Source organism: Mus caroli, unplaced genomic scaffold, assembly GCF_978045245.1.
Source record: "Mus caroli unplaced genomic scaffold, Mus_caroli_1 scaffold_7, whole genome shotgun sequence".
Lineage (NCBI taxonomy): Eukaryota > Metazoa > Chordata > Mammalia > Rodentia > Muridae > Mus > Mus caroli.
In genome coordinates this window covers 47,587,445-47,612,633 of record NW_028227262.1, presented here as the reverse complement: position 1 = coordinate 47,612,633, position 25,189 = coordinate 47,587,445, and the positions used below count along the sequence as shown (strand labels likewise).

The following is a 25,189-nucleotide window of genomic DNA, read 5'->3' as shown; positions in this document are numbered from 1 at the left end:
TGTATATGTGTGTGTGCTGCATGTGTGTGTGTATGTGTGTGTGTATGTGTGTGTGTGTATATGTGTGTATGTGTGTGTGTGTATGTGTGTGTGTGTGTGTGTGCTGCATGTGTGTGTGAATATACAGGTGCACATGCTCATGCACACACATGTAGAGACCAGATTGATGTTTTCCTCAATCACTTTTTAGCTTTATTGCTCTTTGATAGGATCTCTTGTTGACCTGGTAGCTGACCTTTTCAGGCTAGACTGGCTGGTGAGTGAGCTTTTCAGATCTGCTTGTCTCTATCTCTCAGTGCTGGGGAGCCACATCTGGTTTTTTATACAGATGCCGAGGATTTGAACTCAGGTCCTCTTGCTTGCATAGGAAATGCTTTTACTCACAGAGTCATCTTCCTACCCCTCAACTGACTTCTGTGTGTACACAGATGGACCATCACTATAGCAACATCCTGTTACAAGAGTGCATACTTAATGACGGAGCATCCTTTATTCTAGATGCTGTCTGAGAGCTTTACAGGGCTTTAAATAACTATGCACTTGGTACTTTCATTTGCTCCATTTGACAGATGAGGAAATGGAGGCACAGAGGAATTAAGGCGTTTGACTATCCTGCTAGGATGTGACCCCCAAGCAGTTTGATTTCTGAACCTGAAATTCTAATTAACCCCTTGTTAGCAATGCCTTTTCTTTTTTTTCTATTAAGAAGTTTCACTGAATATTTTCGCTTGATTTCCTTAGGATAATTTCCATGTAGTTCTTATGTAGTAAGCATTATTAAATAATACCACATGCCTAATGCTGCTCTAAGCACTTTAGAAAAATTAATTCTCTTGATCCCAATGACAACCCTAAGACTTGGAACCCACTGTAAATTTCACTTTGTGTGTCAGGCACAGGGGGGCTCAGCACAGTGAGTGGGCAGCAGAGAGTCCAGGCTGGATCCTTGGGCTCCAAGGTCATTCCTTAGCTCTAAGGTCATTCCTTAGTGGCCAGCTTATATAGTCTCTTTCCCCATGAAGTAGGAAGAAACATAATGGACCAAAATTCAGGAAGAGGCCTGCCAGGCTGAACCAAAGAACAGGAATTCAATGTATGTGCCTGTCTCAGAGCATAGTGTTCCAGTCATCTTTTGCTACATGCATTAAGCTACATTTAAGACCACATTGTATATTCATATATATAGTATTACCCATAATATTAGTTTAGTTGTTCAAAATAATTTTTAAAATATTTTATTCCTGAGAATTTCATAGTACGTATCACATTGATCACATTGGGGAAGGGACTCTTGAGCATCCCCCCTCCCCCCCATGCTTTAATGTTGACTGGCTTGATCTTGAGCAGGCAAAGGCAGCTGCCCTGAGTTCATGGGTGCAGTAGGGCTTGTCATCATTTTGTCCAGAGCAATGTTTTCTTGAACCGTGTGTTTCTTTGGTTTCCCTCTGGCTCTTCCAGCCCTTTGTCCATTCTTCCTGAGCCTTGCAGGGGCAGGGTGTGACATAGATGTCCCCTTTTATGGCTGAGTAATCCACAGACACTCACTCTCTGCACTCTGACCAGTTGTGAGTCTCTGTGTTGACCATCGTCCACTGCACAAAGATACCTCTCTTTGATGGGGCCAAGAGCTGCTCTAATCTATGGGTATAGAGATCAGTCAAAATAATTAAAAAATGTAGAGAAACTGAAAACCACCAGATGATTCTTAGATAACCACTCCTGTTTTGGTAGGCTTCTGATATATTTTTTTTCATCAAAGCGTAAATGTATATGAATTAAAAATAAATTGGTGTCCTTTTTTGTAATAAAAATGATTTTGATGTTTTAAAAACTGTAGCATTTATTGCTTTTATAAATTGAAAAGGTGTATTGTAATTAAACAGTCTGGGGCAGTAACAGGTTACATTCAGTTTTTATTTTTTTTCTGGAAAGCCCCCCACAGTGATGAATATCTTCATTCCTTTTGCGTGGCTGACTTGAAGCTGCCTTTGGACTTTGAGCTGCAGAGTCAGCTGGCAAATGGTCTTCCTTTCTTTTCTTCCCAGTTTGGACTACCCATGTCTGTGTGTGTGTGTGTGTGTGTGTGTGTGTGTGTGAGAGAGAGAGAGAGAGAGAGAGAGAGAGAGAGAGAGAGAGTGATCTTCTAGTCATAGGGGTGTTTTCTCTTTTCTTCTTGGATTTTGTACTAGTCAGGAGGTAAAGGGCTTGGTCTATCATGAATACCCACCATGATATGTAGCCATAGGACCAAAAGCAATAGGACCAGTCAGTCATGGACTGAAATATCCCCAGTGTGAGCCCAGATGAACCTTTCTGATGTTTAAACTGATACATAGCCTTGGTGTTTGTTATAGTAATGGTATGCAATAGTGCTAATCCACCAGAGTTAATGCAGGCATGGGGATAAATAAACACAGGATCAGAGAATCTTTTTTTTCCCCCTGGTGCTGGTATTTTATTTCTTTGTGTACATTAGGCCATGAATTCATATGGAATGGGTTCCAACAACTCAGGCTCTTTTCCGTTAGTCCTCACAAAGTGTGCTTCTCTGGGTAGCACAGGCTGGCACTTCAGCTGCCCTTCTCTTTGGCTTCCTTTTTCTTATGGTCATTCTCCTTCACCTGCTTCAGGAAGCTGTCCCTGCTCTTTGAGTGCTTGATGTGCTCAATCCACACATTGATCCTCTTGGCCAGAATTTTGCCCTTAACCTGCTTGTTGACAATGATGCCCACGGCATGCTGGGTGACATTGTAGACTCTTCCGGTTTTGCCGTGGTAGCACTTATGGGGCATTCCTTTTTGAACAGTGCCCATTCTCTTGATGTCTACCATATCACCCTTCCTGTAGATTCGCATGTATGTGGCCAAAGGAACAACGCCATGTTTCCTAAAAGGCCTAGAGAACATGTACCGGGTGCCTCTCCTCTTTCCCTTTGTGTTCTTCATTTTGGTGAGTTACTGGAAGATGGTTGCGGTGGCCGAAAAAAAGAGGATAAGAGAATCTTAACAGAGGACTTTGCTTAGTCGTGTGTGTGTGTGTGTGTGTGTGTGTATGTGTGTTAGTGCTTGGAGGCTAAATGAAGACATCAGGTGTCTTGCTTTATCATTCTCCATTGATTCCCTTGATATAGGGTCTCTCACTATCGTGAGAACTGTCAGCAAACTCAATCGGATCTTTCTTTGGCCCTCTCGGTGATGGCCACACACAGCATTTTCCAACGTCCTGGAGATTTGAACTCAGGACCTCATGCTTGTTCAGGGAGTGCTCTTCCTCAAATAAGCTATCCCCCTACCTATTAACAAGGAGCTTTAAGAGAACTTGCACACTAGCTAGTGGAGGTGGGTGTGAGAAGATAGTAATATATCCAGGACTGGTGGGAGAAGGCTGTGCCTTGGTTAAACCCAGGCATTCCAAGAATCAAGGAACAGGATTCATTGCTATTTACATGGTGACTGTCACTCCAAACCTGGAATTAGCATTGATCTTGCCCGTGGCCCCATCTTGGCTGGAACTGAGATTAAAAAGCAACAGTAACAAATTTTCTAAATCTTCACCCTTTATCGGGGACAGCGGGTTCCATTGGGCGAGAAGCAAGCAAGTCTCGAATCCAGGAAATCTGCAGCGAAGGGATGTTTCTCTACGATAAGGAGCTTCGTGTTGAAATTTAATCCTTCAAACCTCTACCTCCTCAAGACTGCATTAAATGGCTTCTATTAGCGTGACTGCACCAAGATACCCGGAGAGCAGGGGAATATTTGAAACCCCCACAAGGTGTAAGGCGTCGGAAGCCGAGCCTCTGCCATGATTTAGGAGCCTCACTAAATTCCTAAGTGGAAATGGCTGACAGCCTCGGATGCCGAACTCTTTCATCTTCCTGATGGAATGCACCTTGGCTTGTGCAGTAAAATGAAAACTGGTGAGAAACAGCGCAGTAAAGTTCATGTTCTCTTAGTAGCAAGGTGAGGATTGGAGCGTAATTACGTGTAGAAATGCTGCCCTGGGCCTCCTTACCCATAGTGGCTGGGAGAGAGGCGGCATCTATTATAGATTCTAAGGCAACCTACATAATCTAAAGGTTTCTCATTAGCATCTTTGCCGTTCAGCTGCAGTCTCAGGCCCTCCGCTAATCCTGCAACAGAAAGTGGTTGTTCCTGGAGCCTCACTTAAGGCGTTTAGCTCTAGAAACTCCTCTCCTAATGGGCTCCTGGGGTCATTAAGAAACAGAGGTTTCTGTGAGTTCATGGAGAGAGAGGTGCCACTTGACAGGGCCTTTTGTTACCTTTTCTGTGCTGGTCTCTTACCAAAGGCCTGCTTCTCTGCCGCTTATCCTTAAAGGCCCAACCTTAGGGGATTGTTTACTTCTCAGCTTCAGGAGGAATGTTCCAAAGTATTCTCAAGTAGTTGAGAAGTGGAGAAGGAGTGAGAAGGAGGAAGGAGCCTGGTCTGAAATTGGATGGGGACCCTTAATGGCAAACTTGGGGGCATGCATAGTCTTTTGGAAGCCGGAACAATGCTGCTAAGCAAGTGATGTCCGTGACCCTCACCCGTGCACTCGACTGGAGGAACCCTAGAGGGTAATTCCATGGGCTGTAGGGGATCATCTTCTAAATGCTCCAAGTACATCACTCTCCAGTGCAGACAAACCCAGGGACAGTTTGGTCCAGCCGCTGCTTTCTTCTGCATGCTGACATCACTCTCCTACCTATAACAGCAGGATTCCAAGGCAGTGGATGGCTGAGGGCCCACAATTTCTCTATCCAATTCCAGCCATAGGCTGCGTGCACATGCCCAGGATCTTCTTGGTGCCCTTCCAGAAACTACCCCTGCATGTCTCCTGCATGTCTCCTGCACTGCCTCCCTTTCTCAGGTAAGACGGGCACCATGCCGTTACTTAACCAGGTTTTCCTAGGTATTGCAAAGTATGTTTTACCCTGGAACAATGCAACCCTCATCCTGTGGGGTGGCTCTTAGCATCACGGTCATGAGTTCCAGGCGACTCTAATATGCTGCCGGAGACAAACTCCAAGACCACAAGGCACAGGGCAGATGCTGGCCTCAGGCTGGGCTGTGTGGGGTCCTGGTTATGTCCTTTGGCTGCTCCTTGGTTTGACTTCCAGAAGTCTGCTTGCACACAGTTGGGTATGCCTGCCTTTGCATGATGATAGTAGTATAGCTGGAAGCTGAACTTCAGATCCTAGATAGATCTGATTTGAGATTTATGTCCTTTGGGTGGGGAAAAAAGCATGGTAGATGGTTTAAGAGCAACCACAAAATCAATCTCTGGCTGTGTTACTCTCTCTGAAATCATCATTTTATCTATAAAATCAGAATTGAGTCTACTGTGGGATGTATAAATCGGGGTACACATGGAAGGCATTTGACAAGAAAGTGACAGACCGGGAAAGCATCACTCTGCTTCATGGTTATCACTCAGCCATCCTGTAAACGGGCTGGGCACTCACTGTGACTCACCTCCGTGATTCAGTGAGCATCCTTGATCACTGTTGGAAAGCTCTTGTGAGAGCACATCTTAGTGGAGGCTTTGCAAGCGAGGAACAGCCTCAGCCTGGCCTTGTAATTCTGTGAGTTCCTCTAAGACACCATTCCCTCCTGGAAGACACCGTCCTTGTCCTAGCACTGGGAACTCAAGCCCCGGAATACTGCCACATTTCTAGAAAAACAATCGTCTGTATCAGAGGTTCTTAAACCTTCACAGCTTGAGTGTCACCCGAAGGCTTATTAAGACAGAGCAGTAGACATGGACCCTAGAGTGGGGGAGGGGGCAAGAATTTGTATTTCCAGCAAGCTCTCAGGGAAAGCAGCTGCTGCAGGTTTGAAGCCCTGTGGAGTGTCCTGTAGACATGAGTTGTGGTACTGTCTTTATGCGAGTGTTCTTGTTCATCCTGCTCCTTAGATCTTCCCGGGGAGCTTTGAAATGCTGATTAGTCATCCCCAGGCCTCACTGAGCACTCTCTCTGAATGAGACTAGGAGTCTCCCTGCATATGAAATTCTCTGCTGTGAAAGGTAGACCAAGTGTGACCAAGTTCTCTACCAGGTCTCCAACACCTGTTCCTTATTACCTATGTCACTTCGGTCTGCTGTCCCCCTGTCTCACCTATGCAGAACACCACATAGCCTCCTGTTGTTACTCTGTTACTCCTGGAGACTTGATTCTTCCCTGTCCCAGGCTTTGACCGGGTCATGTCCATCTGGCATACTTCTGAACTCATTGACTGAGCCATCTCCTCAGCATGAAGCCATGGTGGTGGCAAATTCCTCTATCTCTTCTTCTTCCTCTTCCTCTTCTTTAGTATTAAATGTGACAGGGTTTCTCTATGTATCTCTGGCTATCCTGGAACTCACTCTGTAGGCCAGTCTGGCCTTGAACTCAGAGATCTGCCTGCTTCTGCCTCCTGAGTGCTGGGATTAAAGGCATGCACCACCACGCCTGGCTTTTTCTAATTTTTTTCAAAGTCTGCACATTGTGATAATGGCATGTTGCTGATAGAAAGTCTTTTTACCCTTTCTCTGCAGCCTGGATCGAAATTTATACTTTGTTTCTTTATATGGTTACACCCATGGTCATGTCTCCCAAAGGTGAAATAGCTTTCCTGAAGGTCTTGCATTTCTTGTTCACTGAAACCCCAAGCACAGCTTAGGTGCATTTATCTATTTACTGACTGACTGAATCCTGTTCACTAGGCACTAATGGAATCCCTTTTGTTCTGTGACCATTACCGTAAGTTACAGGCAGTGTCCCACAAACTCAAGAATGTGGTCTGGAGCACTCGGGATGAGCTGCGGCACAGTGCAGGCCAATCTGCTGTAGCTCAGATGGAGTTGGCTTCTTGTTGTCTGCCTATGTAAGTTCAGGGCGGACAATGGTGGGGGCACTCAGGCAGATCAGCCGCAGCTGTATCTGGCAGGGAGATATGACAGGTGATTAAGCAGCCTGTGCGTCCTTTCCTGGAAGAGGGGCGGAGTAGTGGAAGTGTCAGTAATCGATAATTGCCCATTTTATATGGAGACTTTATAGGCAAATCTCAATTAATTGTTTCTGAAAGAGTAGTAAAATTAGGCAAGGAGGCCATCAGAGATGATGGGTAGCAAGGGGCGGAAGCACAGACAGGCAATTAGCATCACAGAGGTCAGAGCGGTCTGGATGTGAAGGGCATCCTGCATCCCCAACCAGGCCATCCGCAGAAGCAGAGTCCTTCCCTGGCAGAGTGAGCTTCCCTGGCAAACAGAAGGGTTGGCTTCAAGTGCAAGAAAAGGCAGAGAGGACTGCTTGTGCGCCGTGGAGTGGAGAGGAAGCGTGGAAAATGGTGACCGGAAGCCAGCCAACTCCCTTCCTGCCAGGGTTTCCTCCTTGGGCACAAAGGTTTTTTTTTTGGTTTTTGTTTTGGTTTTTCTGCTACTGATACAACTCCTAGTGCTTTTGGCAGGTGCAGAATTTTAGTACACAGTGCACATTTCTTTTATTTATTTATTTTTGTGGGGAAAGTGTTTATTTGGCTTATATTTCCACATTCATAGTGTGTTACTGAAGGAAGTTAGGGCAGGAAGTCAAACAGTGCAAGAACCTGGACACAGGAACTGATACAGAGGGGTGCTGCTAACTGGGTTGCTCCTTGTTTCTTTTTTTTTTCAATTTTTTATTAGATATTTTCTTCATTTACATTTCAAATGCTATCCCGAAAGTCCCCTATACCACCGCCCCCCCCCGCCCCCCGCCCTGGGCTGACTAGGCCATCTTCTGCAGCTATGCCAGTACCTGGCAAATACAGAAGTGGATGCCCACAGTCATCTATTGGATGGACCATAGGGCCCCCAATGGAGGAGCTAGAGAAAGTACCCAAGGAGCTGAAGGGATCTGCAACCCTATAGGTGGAACAACAATATGAACTAACCAGTACCCACACTGCACATTTCTCTGTGTGTGTGTGTGTGTGTGTGTGTGTGTATAAGAACAACTCAAAGAACCATCCTTGAACACGCCCAGAACGCTACAGGTATGAGGAGCTCACTCACAGGCTTCCAGGCCTAAAACATGCTATTTAAAATTCTTCAGTAACACGGTAGATAATATCCAATGCCTGTCCTTTGTGCAGAGCTGGAAAGTCTAGTGAGCAGGAAACCGTGAGGTAATGAGTGTGAGCTGATTTGTAAAGAAAAGAATTAGGGAGCTAGCCAGATAAAACGAGAGGGAGAATATAGTCTTGATTATCAAGAACAGTACTCTAACTTTATACAGACTCTTATGCATCTTTCCTCTTGGCTTGGTGTCTGCAAATGTGAAGCCAAAAATCAAAATCAAAAACAAAAAAGCAAACAAAAAAACCCAACAACCAAATTTTCTCAAAATCTTCATTAAACATGTGAAGAGAGGAGCAAGATTAGCTGGGTCTGTTGATGTCTCCCTCTCCCCACTCCTCCCCCTGTTGATGCTTGCAATGAACTAGAAGTTCCCAAAGAGAGAGGAAGAGGCAAGGAGCCTACCTAATCAACTCTGACTGTCTGATCAATCGATGACAGGCTGGCCTCTTAAAACACCCACTGGACTGCTTCAGGATACACAAATGTCAATATCTCTTGTCCAGCATCTTTTGGCCCGGGTAGGGAGACTTCTGAGAGGCTTAACAAACTGGAATCTCCTTGACCCAACTACTTGGAGAGGGCACAGTTTGCACCTGTTAGACAAATGGAATTACCAACAGTCTACAGTAGTGTGTAAAAGTTCTGGAACAAGGAAGTTGGCCTGATAGTATTTAGGGAGTTAAATGGGTCTTAGCCCATGCCAGCAACTACTAGTCGTCTTAAATAGAGCAGCAATGCTGACAGCTGCTCTTACCACATTTCCCTTCATGATTTTACCTTCACTGACAGGAAACTGGAGAATTCTGAGTCCTATGGTCCCTTTCTTATCTCACATCTACTTTGCCCAATATGGTGGCCTCTAGCCAGATAAGATTATTTACATCCGAATTAATATCTTAGAGCAAAAATGGTGAGTTTAAGATGAATTTAGCTGTGAAAGTTTAGGTTAAAATTTAAAATGCTTATTAGAGGCTAGATAGTAAGTGCCCATGTGAACAGTGGCTATCACATTGGCTGCTTCAAGTGTGCAGTATTCATGCATGGTAACTGGACTGTGCTGTATATGATTGGCACCTTCTGAAACCATGGCACACATTGGCCTGTTTATAGAGAGGGTCATTTATCCTGTGGATTTGGGTAGGTGGATGTTTGGGGCCCAGGAGAGGCAGCAGTCAGAAAGCTTTTTGTATTTTTCCCATCCCCTGTCATTTCTTAGTTTACTTTCACAGCCCCAGAATCTGCCTCTTGTCAGTGCACTGACACCACTTGGGGTTGATTGGCTTCTCCACGTGAGTTTGATGTCTAACCTGAGTTTGCTAATTCAAAGGAATCCCAGTCATTTCTAGAGATGGTTAGCAGGTGATGAATCAAAAAGGGGGGGGGGATCACAAATAATGCCTTCCTTAAGGCATTGACTCACTGATATGCTTAGCCCCAAGGCATTGAAGTAGTCTGCAGGTGAAGCTTGCCCTTCGTGGCAGACAGCATGTTTAACAGATCAGGAGGGAAGTGACTTAGGGGTACAAGGACATCTATCTTGGAATTCCTCCCAATGTGGTCCCATGATGGAGCTAGCAGGGATACAGCTGGCTGGTGCAAACTCTGGACATTTCACTTAAATGTATCTCATCCGGAGAGCAGATTCACAGCTGCCCTGTGAATGATGCAGGAGATATTGATTGAATGTTAGGAAAACAAGTATCTCTACTGGGTTTGAGAAAATACAGTGTGCCACCTGCTTAGTGAAAATCAATAATGCAGGAGAATTTACTGGCTGCCGTTCAAGTCTTAGTTCCCCTAATTGTCGGGTCTGGCAAAGTCACTAGTTTTCGAGGTTAGAGGTTAGCCAGTAAATACTACTCACTAGCTCCTTGGTAGACCTGAAAGAGTTTTGAGTTGTTTTCTATGATAATGAAATGGAAAAAAAAGCAGGGAAGGCTGGCTGCTGTTCGAGCTGAAGGCTCAAGAATGAAGAGCTGCTCCTAAGAGTTCAGGGTCCACTGTATGGAAGATAATTACAGAGCAGAGCTCGGAGCCGAGTTTCCCGAAGCAGGAATCTTCGCCCCAGCTCTCTTGTGCTGCGTGAGTTTCTTCTATTTGGGCCTGGCTGGGGTTTGAGTTGATGACCCTGCTTGGGGGGAAACTCAGGCATTGTTTCTAACTAGGACAATTTAAAGGCAAAAATACGAGAGGAGAGACTCAGCCAGGTACCCAGGGGTGTTGCCGGAACTGTGGGATGTAGTTGTTTTGCCTGGTCCTGGCATTAAGAATTAGTTAAAGGAATCTAGAGACAGAAAGAGAAAAGGGGAAAAGCAGGGCAAAGGGAGCTAGCTGGGGGCAGGATATGTGGTGGTGAGCAAGCTGAGTATTGAATTCTGGGCAGTGATACGGTGAGTTATAGTCCCAGCCCTGCAGGATGGCTGGACGTCATCAAGTCTCTCAGTTTTACTAAGTTGTCCCTCTTGTGTTATATTAGCTGAACCAGTAACTACTCTGAGGAGGGATCAGCCTCTGCTCTATGCCACTACCTCCCCAATATTGATTTTTGTGTGTGGGTGGGCAGTGATTCATGAGATGGCCCCTCCCTTCTCTGCCCACTCTGGATCTTCAAGGACCTATGGTTTGCCCTAGTTTAGCAACAACCTAGCCTGGATTTCATCGTGTTTGCAGATGATATCTTGGGATTTGAGGGATGGCGGTAGGGCAGGGATCTGTGGTAAAATTATCAAATACATGGTGAAATAAGGCAGGCAAGAAGTGAGGTGACTTTGTAAGCCAGGAGTGGACAGCAGCTGTGGCTTCCACCCTTGAACTCGAGGCTACCTCCCAGGAGGAAGGTTGCTACTCCAGTGTTTTATGAACCATTTTCCTAGATACACTTTCTGTGTTTACTGAAAACTGTGTTCTGTGCTCTGATGTGAGGAGAAGTAATGGTTTGCCAGAACTGGGCTAGGGATGCAGATCAGTGCTGGAGGGCTTACCCAATGCACTCCCCCACCCCCGGAAGCAGGATTGTCTAAAACAAAGGCCGTGGACCCCTTGGTCTCTGTTGGCTCCAGTTTTATTTTCTTGTTTTTTTGATAGAAACTTAGGTGGAGTGAAGATTTTCTGCCTCTTCTCAGTGGGCATTTGGGGTAAGAAGCTGGTTTCTACTTGCTACTAGCTTTTGATCAGACAAGTGCTTGGTTCATGTTGAAGGGTGATGAGGCTTTTGAAGCATGCATGTGTGTGCATGCATGCATGTGTGTGCATGTAGAAGTTAGGGAACAACTAGGAGTATTGCTCTTTGGGTACCTTTTACCTTGAACTTCTGGGCAGGGTCTTTCCTGGTGCTCATCAGGTAGACTAGACTGGTAGGCTAGGCTGCCCTGGGTAGTCATCTACTTCTCCCTGCCTTGTAGGTCTGGAATTACATATGCATTTTTCTGAGTCTGGCTTTTTAATGTGGATTCTGGAAATCAAACTTGTGCTTGCAAGGCGAGCATTTCACAAGCCCTGTCTCCTCTCTAGCTCTGAGGCGTTTCATGCAAATTGATGAGTTGACCTCCTTGGACCTAGGGATTTGGGGCCTTATCCTTGGTTTATTTCCTCTGGGGTTGCACTCCCCAGCCCTCCCATTTTTAGGCAGGCAACACAGTAAAGTGGCTCTCACCCAGCCCACTGGGTGATCTAATGTTAGGCTTTATTTATATTGGTAGTCGTGTTTTGACACTGTGGTGGTTTGAAAGAGAAATGTCCCTCAAGGCTCACATATTTGAACACTTGAATACTTGGTTTTATTTAGGGAAATCCTAGGAGGCGAAGCCTTGCTGGAGTAAAATGTGTTACTGGGGGCTTTGAGAGTTTGTAGCCTCACCCCACTTCCAATCCTTGCTCTCTACCTTCTGTGTGTAGCTGATGATATGAGCTCTCAGTTTCTTGCTCTGGTCTCCTGCTGTCACCCTGATCCCCCTATTATGGACTCTGTAAACCAAATTAAACTCTTTCTCCTGTAAGATGGTCATCATGTTTTATCACAGCAACAGAAAACCAACACACACACACACTATTGGTATATGGTTGCTAACCCAATGCAATTATTTTACTGTTGCCAATACAAACATGTTCTATTCTCACTACACATTGCATACCTCTTATCCAAAATGTTGGGAGCAGAAATGTTTTGGACTTTAGATATTTTTTATTTTTTCCTGTTGAACATCTCTAATCCCAAAATTGGGAGTCTAAAGATATTTCAGCATGACATGATGTTTCATTAGTTCGATTTTTGTACCATTTTTGGACTTCAAATATTAGGATTATATTTACATTATATCAGCCTCCTCTGTTTACTGAGCACTTATGATGAACTAATGCTGCATAATACTTGATCATTAGGGAGTGGTGATACTTCAGAGGGATTAGGGGATGTGTCTTGTTGGAATAGGCGTGGCCTCGTTGGAGCAAGTGTGTCACTGGGGGTGGACTTTGGGGTTTCAAATGCTCAGGCCTGTGTCTCACTTTTCCTGCTGCCTTTGGATCTGTACGTATGACTCTTAGCTGTATGTCTGCCTGAATGTCAGCGTGTTCCCCACCATGAAGATAATGGACTAAACTTCTGAAAGTGTAAGCAAGCCCCAGCTAAACGCTTTTCTTTGTAAGAGTTGCTGTGGTCATGGTGTCTCTTCACAGCAAGAGAACACTGGCTGTGGCTATTGTTTTATTCATATCATCTATGAGCAAACTGAGTTTTACGGAGTTCAGGAGTCTTGCTTGGGCTGCACAATGAGACAGTGAGAGGAGAGGTGGGCTTTCTTTCTCTCAGTGTTTTGTGTCACATTACTACTTCTTCCCTGTCCTTTGTCTTATACTCTGTTCTGCAACTTGGCAAGACAGGTACCTCCAAGCTCAGGTGCTGCCGTGTCTCCTTCATTCCTTCTGCTCTCTGGATGATGGAGAAGCCAGTTTCTCCCTCCAGGAAGATGCCATTTTCCAGAGAACTGATGATGGCCCTGAGCCCCATTAGTTGACTGATGCTGTGGATTTCAGGGCAGCTGTTTAATGGGTTGTAAAGCCAGTTCACTGCTGGGTCACTCTATCCCAGCTGATCCTCAGCGAGCGAGGCATGTACAGATGGGCACAGGTTCATCCCACAGCAGGTGTGCTCTGTGGTACACACTTCCCGGGGCACCTGGGTGAATCAGATGTGTTGATTAGCAGAACCCCTCCACCCCGGCCCACTCTGATTCTTATACCAACTGGCTGCTGCTTGTAAGCAATGGATAAATAACTGTGCAGTGAACCCCCATGATGAGAGCTAGACCAGGAAGTGGGGCACTTGACAGTCTTAGCTCTACTCTGATCGACAAGAGTATTAACAAACTCTGGTCTCTGGGGATGGAACTTGCTACCACACTCCATGAAATGGAAAGCATCTGAGTTCATTTTATTTATTCTTTGCACTGAGATATGCCAAATCAGCTCTGTGTCGGCATGGACAGTCAGATGCCAATGCATATATTTTGAAAACATTTAAGAGCAGGATCTTAGGTTTGTTCATATGAGCACTATGCCTGGAAACACACGTCGGTATTGTTCTAAATCATTCTACTCTTCACAGTCCAAACACACCGTCACATTAGGCAGCAGTTTTAATGAGGCAAAATTGCTAAGTGAAGAAAGTCACTTGAGAAAAATGCAGTTTGTACCTGTTATCCTGTTACTTGTCCTCACCAGTTACTTGTCCTTTCAATCTGGAAAGTGTCCCGTTAGAATCAAACATAATAATAGTCCTTTCATGACTTGATAGAGAATGCAGGTGCTGGAGTCCAGAGCCAAGGTGGGGGCTCAGTTAATTCTCTTCTGTGAATGCCACTTTCCTCATCTCTAGAGTGGAGAAAGCAATGGCTACTGGATTTGAAGGTTATCTTCAAGATGCAGTGCTACAGACCTCGTGAAGAGTCAGAAGAGGCGGACACATAAGCATCTGAGGAAAACCGAGTTTACTGTACTATGTACAACTTTCAATTTCCTGTGTGTGCAAGAATCCCGAGCTGGATTTTATAGAATTCAACCTACTTTATCACTCAGAAGACCCAGCTTCTGTGTTTCTTGAATCTGGCAATATTTAATAACGAGCCTGTGTTCAAATTTTAGCTGTGCCAGACACTAGTTATGCTGGTTCACATTGAATTATTTCTCAATTCCTCTATTATTTTCTTGTATAAGGTGGTCTGATGGTTATAGCCCAGAGCCTAGGACTACAGGTTTTCAATCATGTCTGCTCTTAAACTTTAGCTCATCCTTCCCATGGCTGAGTGACCAAGGAGGAGTATGTTTGTTGCCCTTCCCTAACCTTGTAGCATACGCATGGTCTAGAAGAATGTTCATCCTACCTCAGTCTTACTTGTCTTGTGGACCCCATGCCTCTAGACTCGAAGTTTGTCTTCAGTTGAGTTATCAAAGACTTCCTGAGTCTAGATGGTCTGCCCGAGCTTTCCACAAACAACCTCTAACTTTATCGTAATTCCATTCTCATGCTAAATTCCCAGAGCCACAAGACAGCTCACAATTGGTCTCATGGCTACCAGTAAAGAGCCAAAAAGGTAACAAAAAGAGGTGGTACTAAGATGATTCCTGGAAAATCTCCAGTCAACTCTGGAAAAGACACAGAACCTTCCCCCTTTTAAGCCTGTCTCATCCTCATATCTTAGGCCTTATCATCAAAGCCTCCCAACTCTTTTCATGAGGTCAAGCAGTTAATCTGTGTATCTATCACTCCTTCTGTACTTGTCCAAGAGTAAACATTTCTATTTCTACTAAATCAGCATTCAGTCTTACTGCTCCCACAATGCCAGGAGAGGGTTTTGGCACCCCAGTTCAAACATGGTCTGATGAGTTATGTTCCTCATTAAAGAACTACTTTTTGTGACTAAGAAAGCTCTTATCAACAACAAAGGGACATTTGGTTTCTAGTACTTGCTGGCATAAACCACAAAGACATAAACCCGATACCAGAACCTGGAGAAGGTCAGCTGAGGGGAAAAGATATTGGTTCTAGGAGGTTGAAAGTCACCTTTCTTTTAAGACCAGCTTATTTTCAGGTCTTGGTGTGTTTGGGGTGTCTCTTTGAGAAAGCTGAGCAATGTCTTTGTTATGGACTCAGGGCTCCTGACTAGATCTTAGGAGCCAGTGGCCCTGGAACAACCTTCCTGGAACTTCTCTGACATACGGGTTTTGGCTTAATGTAAAGACATAATGTGTAACATCATATTACTGTGATAATCTACGCACCTCAACATCCTGTCTTAACTGTGATATTTTATTTTGTGCAAGAAACTTCCTTGTCCTTGGTGAGGATTTTCTCAGACTATTCCTCCTCTGCACTCTAAATTTTAGTTTCTAGGGCTTTTATCTTCACCTCTTTCTTCATGAAGAGGGCAGCCAGGGATCCTGGAATGGCACCTGCAGTGGGGTGAGAGCCCATGGCAGATACTCAAGCTGTAGACATGATCTTTGGGTTATCTGGCCAGGTTCTCATCAGACCTAGAAGTGTCCTCTGTTTTAATTAAGTTATTTTGTATTCATTTGTTTTTTGGGTTCTGTGTTCGTGGTCACCTGTGAAGACATTAATCCGATGGCAGCAGAAGTAGATACTATGAGGTATTTATTTTGCTAACTCTTGTTTGTGATCACCAGACAAGCCCTATAGAAAATGGTTCCTGAAAATAGAATTGGGTAAGATTTTAGACTCAGTGAAGTAAATCACTCTAGAACTGCTGGAAGCCCCATTTACCAAACAACTTGCAACTGCTCCATTCTTGGAGAGGATTCTCCTGGGCATGTCTTTAGGCTCAAATATCTTATGATTTTTGTTTTGATTTAACTTTTGGATTCTATATGTGTAAAAGTTTTTATTCTTGTTTGGCTGGCATGCCTGAGCTAAAACATTTCTTATGAGCAACTTTGAGATAACTCTTCAACTCTATATGCAACAGGCACATGAGAAGCATCAGGTCCTGTCTGCTTATCTTTCTTTCTAGGCTTTTCCATGTTCACTTAGAAAGATGGAGAACTTCTGATAGCCCTAACTCAGTGAGAGCCATTTTAAGATCTATAAAAAAAAACTTTTTGTAAAAGTGGCAAAGACCTGTAATAAATCAGAACAGGAAAAGAAAGGTCAGGATGTGAAAGAGAATTCCCCTGTTGGGTGGACCTGGACAATATTGTTTGCCTGGGTCACTGAAGGACTACAATTGATTAGAAAGATGTTAGGCTAGGATTTAGCCACCAGCTTTTGAAAGCTTGACTCCCTGACCCTTCATGAAAGGGTTTCAGCTTGTGAAGATGTCTCCTTTTCTTCTGATTAGCTCTTAGGACAGAGAAAGGATCCAGATCAACTTATGTCTGCATGGGGGCTTCACCTCTTGACATCATTGCTTTTGCTGGACCTTCACTTAGGTCCTTCTCAGCCACCATCAGGTTAAGTAAATAGTCTACCCTGTTTCAGCTAAAAGTCACAGTTTTGAAAGTTAAGTTTCAGGATTAAGGGTTGTCTGGGCCTGTGTAGGACGTAGTGTGGAGGAAGTAGTCAGGCCAACAGTCTAACTTGAGAAACCAGAAAGTGGTACTGGGAAGGATATTCCTGGTTGTCAGCTTGACTACATCTGGAGTGACCTACAATCCAAAAATGGAAGGCACGTCTGTGATTCAGATCTTGGGGCATAGTGGCTATGAAAAGCCTAGTACCAGGCAAGGTGGGTCATACCTTTAATCCCAGGGTACAGAGGCAAGCAGATCTCTGAGTTAAAGGCAAGCCTGAGACAGAGCAAGTTCTAAGTAAAGAAAAGCTTAGGTCCAGGCATGGTGGTATATACCTTCAGTCTGGACCATACCTTCTGCTGGAGGTCTTCATAAGAACAATGGGAAAAGGAAGGGTTCTCTCTTTCTTTGCCTGCTTGCACTTACTTGCCAGCACATGTTGGAATCTGCGTCTTCAGGATTCCATCTTATACAGATGAAATACCTTGCCTCATGGGACTGAGCAACTATCAGAGTCTTGGACTTCCCACTCACAGCTACCCATTGTTGGGTTAGTTGGACTGCAGACTACAAGTCATTCTAATAATTTCCCTTAATAAATAGATATATTCCATATGTTCTGTGACTCTAGAGAACCCCGACTAATACAGATACTCTAAATGAAAGCTATGAATTCTTTCTTCCTTTTTGGTCTATTTTTTATGTTACATGTGTATGCCTGTATGTTATGCCTACCTGCGTTCTTATGCTTCCTAATTATCATGGGACCAAATAAATGAATACCTGTTAAAAATCATGAAACAAAGTATTTTTCAAGTTTTCTATGGCTGGGGAAAAAGTTAAGTAAAGATTTGTTTATTGTTGGTTTAGTAAAAACAGTTATGCCACCTGGTCACTATACACATGTATACAATGTAGGCAAACCCCACTTTCCCTGCTATAAAAAAATGGTCAAGTGATGGCTAGTTAGCTCCTTAATGCACCAAAACTTTCATAAGTAATTCAGACAGTTGTCATGAATGGACAAGTTCAGTAAATGTAAATAAAATAGTTATTGTAAGTGAATTTCACAACTTAAAAATAACTTTATTTTGTTACCTTATGTGTAATATATATATATATATATATGTGTGTATATATATGGATATATATATAGTCTGTACACTATACATGTGCAATGCCCTCAGAAGTGACAGGAGTGCATCAGATTTTCTGCAGTTTGAGATCATCTGCAGTTAGAGATGATAGATAGTTGTGAGCTACCATATGGATATTAAGAATTGAACTCAGGTCCTCTGGAAAAGCAGTCAGTAATCTTAACCACTGAGGTATCACTCCAGCCCTGAATTTCCCATAACTTAAAAAAAATCCTATTCAGTAACCTAAAATCTTATATATTATAACTATATTCATATTATATTAAGTTAAACAAAGTTCAGTATTATACAGTAGATGTAGGTCAAAGTTGATGTAGTAGAAAGGAAAATATCGCAGAAACTCACAACTGGTCAAATTCCAGGCAATAAGAATCTTTCAAGTGCTTGGCCACAAATGCCACTTCCATATTGTAGCTTACTACTGCCCCCAAACTCAGGGATCATTGTGGAAGATGGATAGAAAATGTTGTTAGAGCCAGAGGTCAGAAAGGACTGGAAAGAGTGTCTATTAGACATGGCAGGGTGCTACACTCATGAATTCACAGCATCTGTGGATGTCTTCATGAGACCTGTGCAAGATCAAGCCAGTGAACATTCTAGCATGAAGGAGTAGGGCTTTGTAAGGCCTGACTCCTACCTATGGCACCACTAACAGTTGAAGCGTCCTTAGGAAGGTCGAGTCAGTTTTCTTTAAGGGTATGGTTGTGGGTATATATGTTAACCATGGTCTATAGATGACCCAATACTCCTGAGTAAGTGAGCAGTACAAAATGGATTTGGTGGACTATTTATATTGGGATTGGATGGGGGGGGGGTAGATCTGGAAGGACGAGGGAGCAGTGGAGGGTAAATATAGTCAAAATATATTGCATGCATGAAGAAGAATAAAATATGTGTAGAAATAAAAACATGAGTAAAAATTGCACCAGTTATTAGTAAGTTTAAAGTCTATGTACTTTGATATTGTATTAAATATATTTAGATTCATTTGTAAACTTAAAATTATGAAAGAAAAGGCATATAATTATAAAAATATGAGTAATTTGCACAATTATTAAAGATTGATAACAATATCAGAATATCACCTATTCTGTATGCAAGTTAAATGAAACATTTTCTGAGGGAACTCACAAGATATGAGGGGCGTATTATAGTTAACAAAATATGGAGGAAAGAGAGACAGTAGGTTAGACTAAGGGTTTGGATAAGTTGTGACAAGTTTGAGAAAGTAGTAGAGGGTTTAGACAGAAATGAGTCTGCCTGGAAGCAAGAGCTGAGCTGTACTGGCATTACTTCATGGCAGTCTGTCCATCATCCAGAAAAAATAACACACCTAAAAATTAGAACTATTTCTTCCACATCAAGATTGGTGTAACTAGTCTTTTGACTATCCCAGGACCAAATGCAGGGATCAAAGCCAATGAAGATAAGGGGGTAAAAGGACAGTCAATATTTTGGCCATCACTCTATAAGGACAGCCAAACACAGGACAAGGTAGGCTCCTATAAAGGAGCCTTGCAACTCCAATTAGATAACTGACTCCTTAATTAGATGAGTCATGAGGAATTTAGATACCAGAATCCAACTAGTGCACATCTGCAAAGGGTCCCTGGAGAAAAACATGTCTCTATTGATCCCAAAAGAAGTTGTGTGGTCAGAGAGACCCTGACCCATTGCAGGAGGTGATACGGCTCGTCTAGAGACACAAAGACCAAAGACTAAGACAAGACAAGACCAAGAGGCTCATCATACTGCCCTAAAAGTAACCCTGGAGAAAACTTGGATGAGCCAAAATGAATCCTAATTTGTGTGTCCAGGTAGTTTGTCTCAGCAGAAGAAAGTAGAGCACACTAGTTACTGAATTGTCTTTCAATTGTTGTCTGTCTCAGGATTTCTAAGTGGGTGACCCAAACTCTGGGCTTTGTGACAGATGCTACATCATGAGGCCTGTGGTTTTTAACACTCAAAGGTCACACAGGAACACAAACATTCTTCTTTGGCATCTTTACTTGTTTGTTTGTTTGATTTGTTTGTTTGCCAGATCGGGCTTTTTTGTTATTGTTGTTTTTTGTTTTGTTTTTCTAAGCTATGGCCAAGGATTTGTAATGACTCTGTCTACTCTAAGATTAAATGAAACTGTGATGAACACCCAATGCTTTCTGTAGTTTTTATATAAACACGAGTAGAATCATAGAAGGAAGAGGGAGCCTTTAGGCTTTTAGAAAAATTAATCTGTCTTGATGATTAAACTCCAGCCATCTCAGGCCTGAATACTTGCAGTGTAGTTAAACAGGGAATACCAAGCGTTACCTGCCTTTGTCCCTTAGAGACTCCTAATGGCTCCCCAACTCCTTTTGCTCATTGGGCCTGTCTGGTCTCATTCCTAAGTGAAAGGCTAGAGGCTGTAACGGTACAAATGATAATCACTCCAGGGCTATGAACAGCTAGACTTGCAACTAGGCCATAGCCAAGCCTGTGTAAGATTAGCAAGGGGCAAGGTTTTCCTCACTAATGGTTCCATTAATAACTCTCAAATTCAAGATTAAAATGCACAAGATTAGCATGCATCAGGAACAAGGGACGAGAGAGAGGATTGTTCTCTGCCCTAAGCCCCTGCTGACTGACCGCAAGACCTTGCTAAGCTTTACCCTACCCTAAACTTAATTGTCTCAAAGAACAAGATGTCTACTGGCCAACAGTTCATTTTCTGGCAGGCTAGGCCTAAGTAGTTGGATCCAAGATGGCTGCTAGAGTGTATACCTGACAGCCTAGAAACAAACGTCATCATATTACCTTCCAGGTGCCAAATGACACCTCTAGCGTATTGGCAACTGCCACAGTGATGACTGGAAGGATCATGAAAAAGTGAAGAGTGGTGTCCCCATATTCCTGGGAAATCTCCACTCATTCTAGGAAAGTCATGAATAGCTCCCTCCTTATTTCTTATGTCTGTAACTTTTTGATCCCCAATATGTCAAGATATTGGTTTCCTTGTCTCTATTTTTTTGTTTTTAGTCAAGAATATAAATCCCCCTTATTGCTTTTTCAGCACTGGGCATTGCTACTGGTTCCAAGAGGGAAAATGGACATGGCTTGGGATCACAGGCTGGCAACACCATCCCTCTTTGTTTCTATTTCCCAACTAAGAAGTCAGGATTGAATGTTTTGTAGGCATTGACCTCTAACTGTACTCAACATGCAATAAGTATTTGACGCATATGAAACAAGTATACATTTATTTTTCAGGGAAATAAAAAAAACTTTTAAATTTTACCATGCATAGTATATTTTACTATGTGTTCCATAATGACATTTTTCTTCAAGTATTTCATGTTTTTTTTTTTTTTTTACCATATTCTTTCCCCATTATTTTCTCTGGTCCTCTCCCCCCCACCCCCCACTTACTAGTTCCCGTCTTCTTTCCAAATGATTCCTCCTCTATTTTCACATATATTCACATACATTCACACACACACACACACACACACACACACACACACACACATTAAAGTTTTTAAGATGCAGTCTTAAAATAAGATAGTTGGCAATCCTTTAAACTATATTCTCCATATTACCAGTATTTGGAAACACCCTGTTTATTAGTGGTGCTAAATTTTGTTATACAATGAGATGTGTTTTTATTACCTATGTGTGTATATACACCATATTTTATCTTTTTTTCCTCTGATAAGTACTTTTTTGACAAATCAATTAAAAGGTAAATTCCTAGAATACTTCTTTTGGCCATTTCCTTTTGTTAGAGTCCTACCTACAAAGAGTGAATCTAATGGTAGAACCTCTTTTAAACTCCATGGATATATATATGGATGTATGTAAGTACACATGCATCTGTCTGTCCATCCATTCATCTATCCATGCATATGTCCATGTATCCATGCATCTGTCTGTATGTCTGTCAGTCTATCTATCTATCTATCTATCTATCTATCTATCTATCTATCTATCTATCTATCATCTATCTATCTATCTATCTATCTATCTATCTATCTAATCTATCTATCTAATCTATCTATGCCTATATGCCTATCTGTCTTTGAATGCTTTTAGAACTATCACCAAATTGTTTTTCTTAGCAGCCAGTCATGACATGGCTGTCTCCTTAGTGCTTCTTCATCCCCAAGTGTTCACTGGGTTGTGTTAGTTCTCATTTCTAGACCAGGGACAGAACTTTGTATAATGAGAGAAGCACTGTGTATCAGCATTGTCCATCCTGGCAGTGACTGGTCACAGCTACTATTAAGGTTAGGGAATGTAGGTAGCTAAGTAACACATGGGAGAGAATGGAAACTTCATTGAGGTTTAAATAGCATCCTGCGGTTAATGACTGCTTTACTGGATGATTCAGCGCCAAGCTCCACAAGCCCGGAAGAGTGTCTAGTTGGTTTCCCTAGAGTTTCTCTAGGGCTCCCCGAGGCTCTCTACTATAGGCAGGGAGATGAAGCAAGGGAACTTAGAAGGGTAATATTGGGAAACAGCCCTCTTTTCATTTTCTATGTCATTTAACTGTGTTCCTAAAAGGCTACCAGAGAGTGGAGGAAATATCTTCCAGGAGAGGAGATTTTTGTTGTGCAGTAATTTTCCTTTCTCCTTTGTCCACACTTGTTCTCTTGGTATTTTTAGACCAGAATAACCCAGGAGTCCTGGAGAATCACTTCTGCTGCTTTTCTGTCTAGTTTGAATATTGGCCAGCAATAGGGGTCAAGGTTGGTCTCCCATACCCTTTTGCCCTTTAACTGTGGGAGACAGTCCAAGCTCAAGATGCAGGGTCTTATTTTTCATACCTCCCCCAGGCCAACCTTGTTGTGTTCCATCAGTTTTTGTGCTGAGTGTACAACAGGCAACCCAGTAGACTCCACTGCAGGTCTGAGCTCAGCTCCTTGGTGATAGACAGCCAGCCCTTCTGCAAAGTGTGACTCCATCTGCTCAGCCCTGGCCACTGGGACCCAAATCAAACAAGGCCAAACCGCCCAAGGAAACAGCTGCCAAATGGCCCTTGGCAGCTGCAGAACTGCCCAGTGGCCTACTCCTGACCACATCAGAAGAGAAATTAATGTCACACTGTATCATCCAGTTACTTAATTCTTGGCAAGTCCAGGCTACAGATAATCTCATTTGTAAATAGATTGAATCAATTCCAACCCCCTGAAAGAAAGAGGGAGGAAGAAATGGGAAAGAGTTTAATCTACTTTTAGGCTTGTGTAACCTGTTCGTGTTGTGAGAGTCAACCTGCTTGGCCCCTGTGGTCTGTTTATAATTGCTTTTAATTTAAGAAAATCATTACTTGTATTCCATAGATCGAAAAAGATCAGGAATTTACATGTGTAAACGATCCCACCCCATTTCCCTCTGAAACACGTGTTCTTTCTGAAGGAGCTGGACGGGTGGGAGCCGGCCCTCTTACCGTTCAGTTTTATGCCTGCTGAGCGTCCATCACTGCATTCTATGCATTTACATGGATTATTCTGTTTAATCCTTTTAACATGCTCCCGGAAGCAGAGACATTTTAAATCCCATTTGCTGATGAGAAAGTCTAAAGCTAGTGAGGGTGGTGGTGGCTTCCGGAAAGCTACCGACTAGTTTGGTGACAAGGCTGAGGTATAATGCAAACAGACAGACTCAGGACTCCATATTCTCACATTGTGAATGACTCAGACATACGTTGGTGAACTTGGGAGTTTGGCTTCCATTGCTGGCACTGTGTTGTGCACTGGGGCAGAGGATTAGCCTCTCCCCTGGATTCATTGATATGTATAGGTCTAGGTTTCTTATGATGGTGAAGGTGCACCATTGACGCTTGTTCATGAAACCTTCGAGCCCCACATTAATTAACTTTACCTCCCACATTAATGTTAAGAATGTACACAAATGCAAATAGAAAACTGCCAATAGAAGATTCCGTCCCCAGTATCCCCACTTACAGTCAGGTCCTTAGGTATCTTTTGGTCTCATGGGGAAAACAGTTAGCATTTGGAGCTACCAACAAGAAGAAGAAGAGAGAAAAATTTGAGAATGAAATGTTTCCCATTGTAGTAGACATTGCCCTGGATGCTGGGGATTGAACTGTGGTCCTCATGCTTGCAAGGCAAGTGCTTTACTGTCTGAAGCATCTCTCCAGCCTCTCAGAGTGGGTTCTTCAGCACATTTCCAGTATATCACTAGGCTCGCTGGGGCCTGTTATGAAAACTAAGTCTTATCTCAAACGCAGGCCTGATGGTGTTTCGACTGCATATGACTACGGATGCAGCCCATGTGTTCAATTCTCTGGGAAGTTAACAGTCTATGAATGGCCTGGTCCTGTAAGAGAGAGCCTCCATGGGTATCTCCAGACTATTTCATTGCCATGAGAAATTTTAAGCTTTACCCCTCTGTTTCTGTACTTACCGTAGAAAGGAACAGGTAATGAATAGACCCATGCTTGCCATGAACTCTGAGAATCATTCCCTGAAACGAAAGATTTCAGGGTCAGAATTCAGTAAACATTGATGCCAGTTCCTGTTGATAGCTTGCTGTGGGGTTCTAAGAAAGTCACTTAATATCTCTGGGCTTAAGTCTCTTTGTCTCCAAGGTAGGGTGTTTGTGGCAGACAAATTCATATCCCAGCTCCATGGCAGCTATCCATGTTAATGTGAAGCATCTTTTGTGCTTCAGATGGGAGCCTTAGGAACAACATGCGTTTAGAACATTCTGACCCTGGCCCATTTCAAGTCAGAGCCCAGCAGAAGCGTTCAGTGCTTTGCCCAGTAAAGGGTTCTTGTGATTTATAGCCTGTGATATTCCTTTGTTAGAAAAAAAATGATTTTGAAGGACAGCAGAGAGGCTGAATATGCTAGACCTGAATGTCAAAGTGTGCCCCGTGTGTCACAGTGAGCTGCGTGGGGGTAAATCTCCAAGTTTAATGATCATGGTGGTTAAAATAACATGTAACGAGGTCTGTAAGGCACAGTTTCCTGGCTGCTCATCACGTGGGGTTTCTTTTAATATCAGCGGGAAAGCTGGTGCTGAGGTCCTAGGGTCCCGGGTTTCTGTATCAGTTGTGCTTGAGGAAGGGATTCAGGGGCCTCCTCTCCTACAGCTTTAGAATGTCTTTGTGTTTCCTCAAATCTTCTCTCTGAAGTGAGGCCACTGATCCGAGCAGCCTCTGCATCTCGATTTCATTAGAAATGCTGAGTCTCTGTCCCACCCCCTGAGAGCCGAATCAGATCCTGTATTTTAACAAGATCGCAAGAAAGCCACACACAATAAAGTACAGGGAGGGTGGCGGGAAGCCATTGAACATGCTGCTGGGAAGGGCAAGGACAAGAGTTCAGTGGCTACTCTCAGGATGCCAGGTCGGTTTGAAGGAGGCAGATCTGGCTCCCTCTCAGATGTAGGATGACATGGTCAATTATTCTTA

At 43.3% G+C, this 25,189-nt stretch overlaps 1 pseudogene; it reads right to left on the bottom strand.

Moving 5' to 3' along the window:
- Nucleotides 1-2,472: 2,472 nt before the first annotated feature.
- On the bottom strand, nucleotides 2,473-2,945 carry LOC147003867 (large ribosomal subunit protein eL21 pseudogene; annotated as a pseudogene).
- Nucleotides 2,946-25,189: the final 22,244 nt, after the last annotated feature.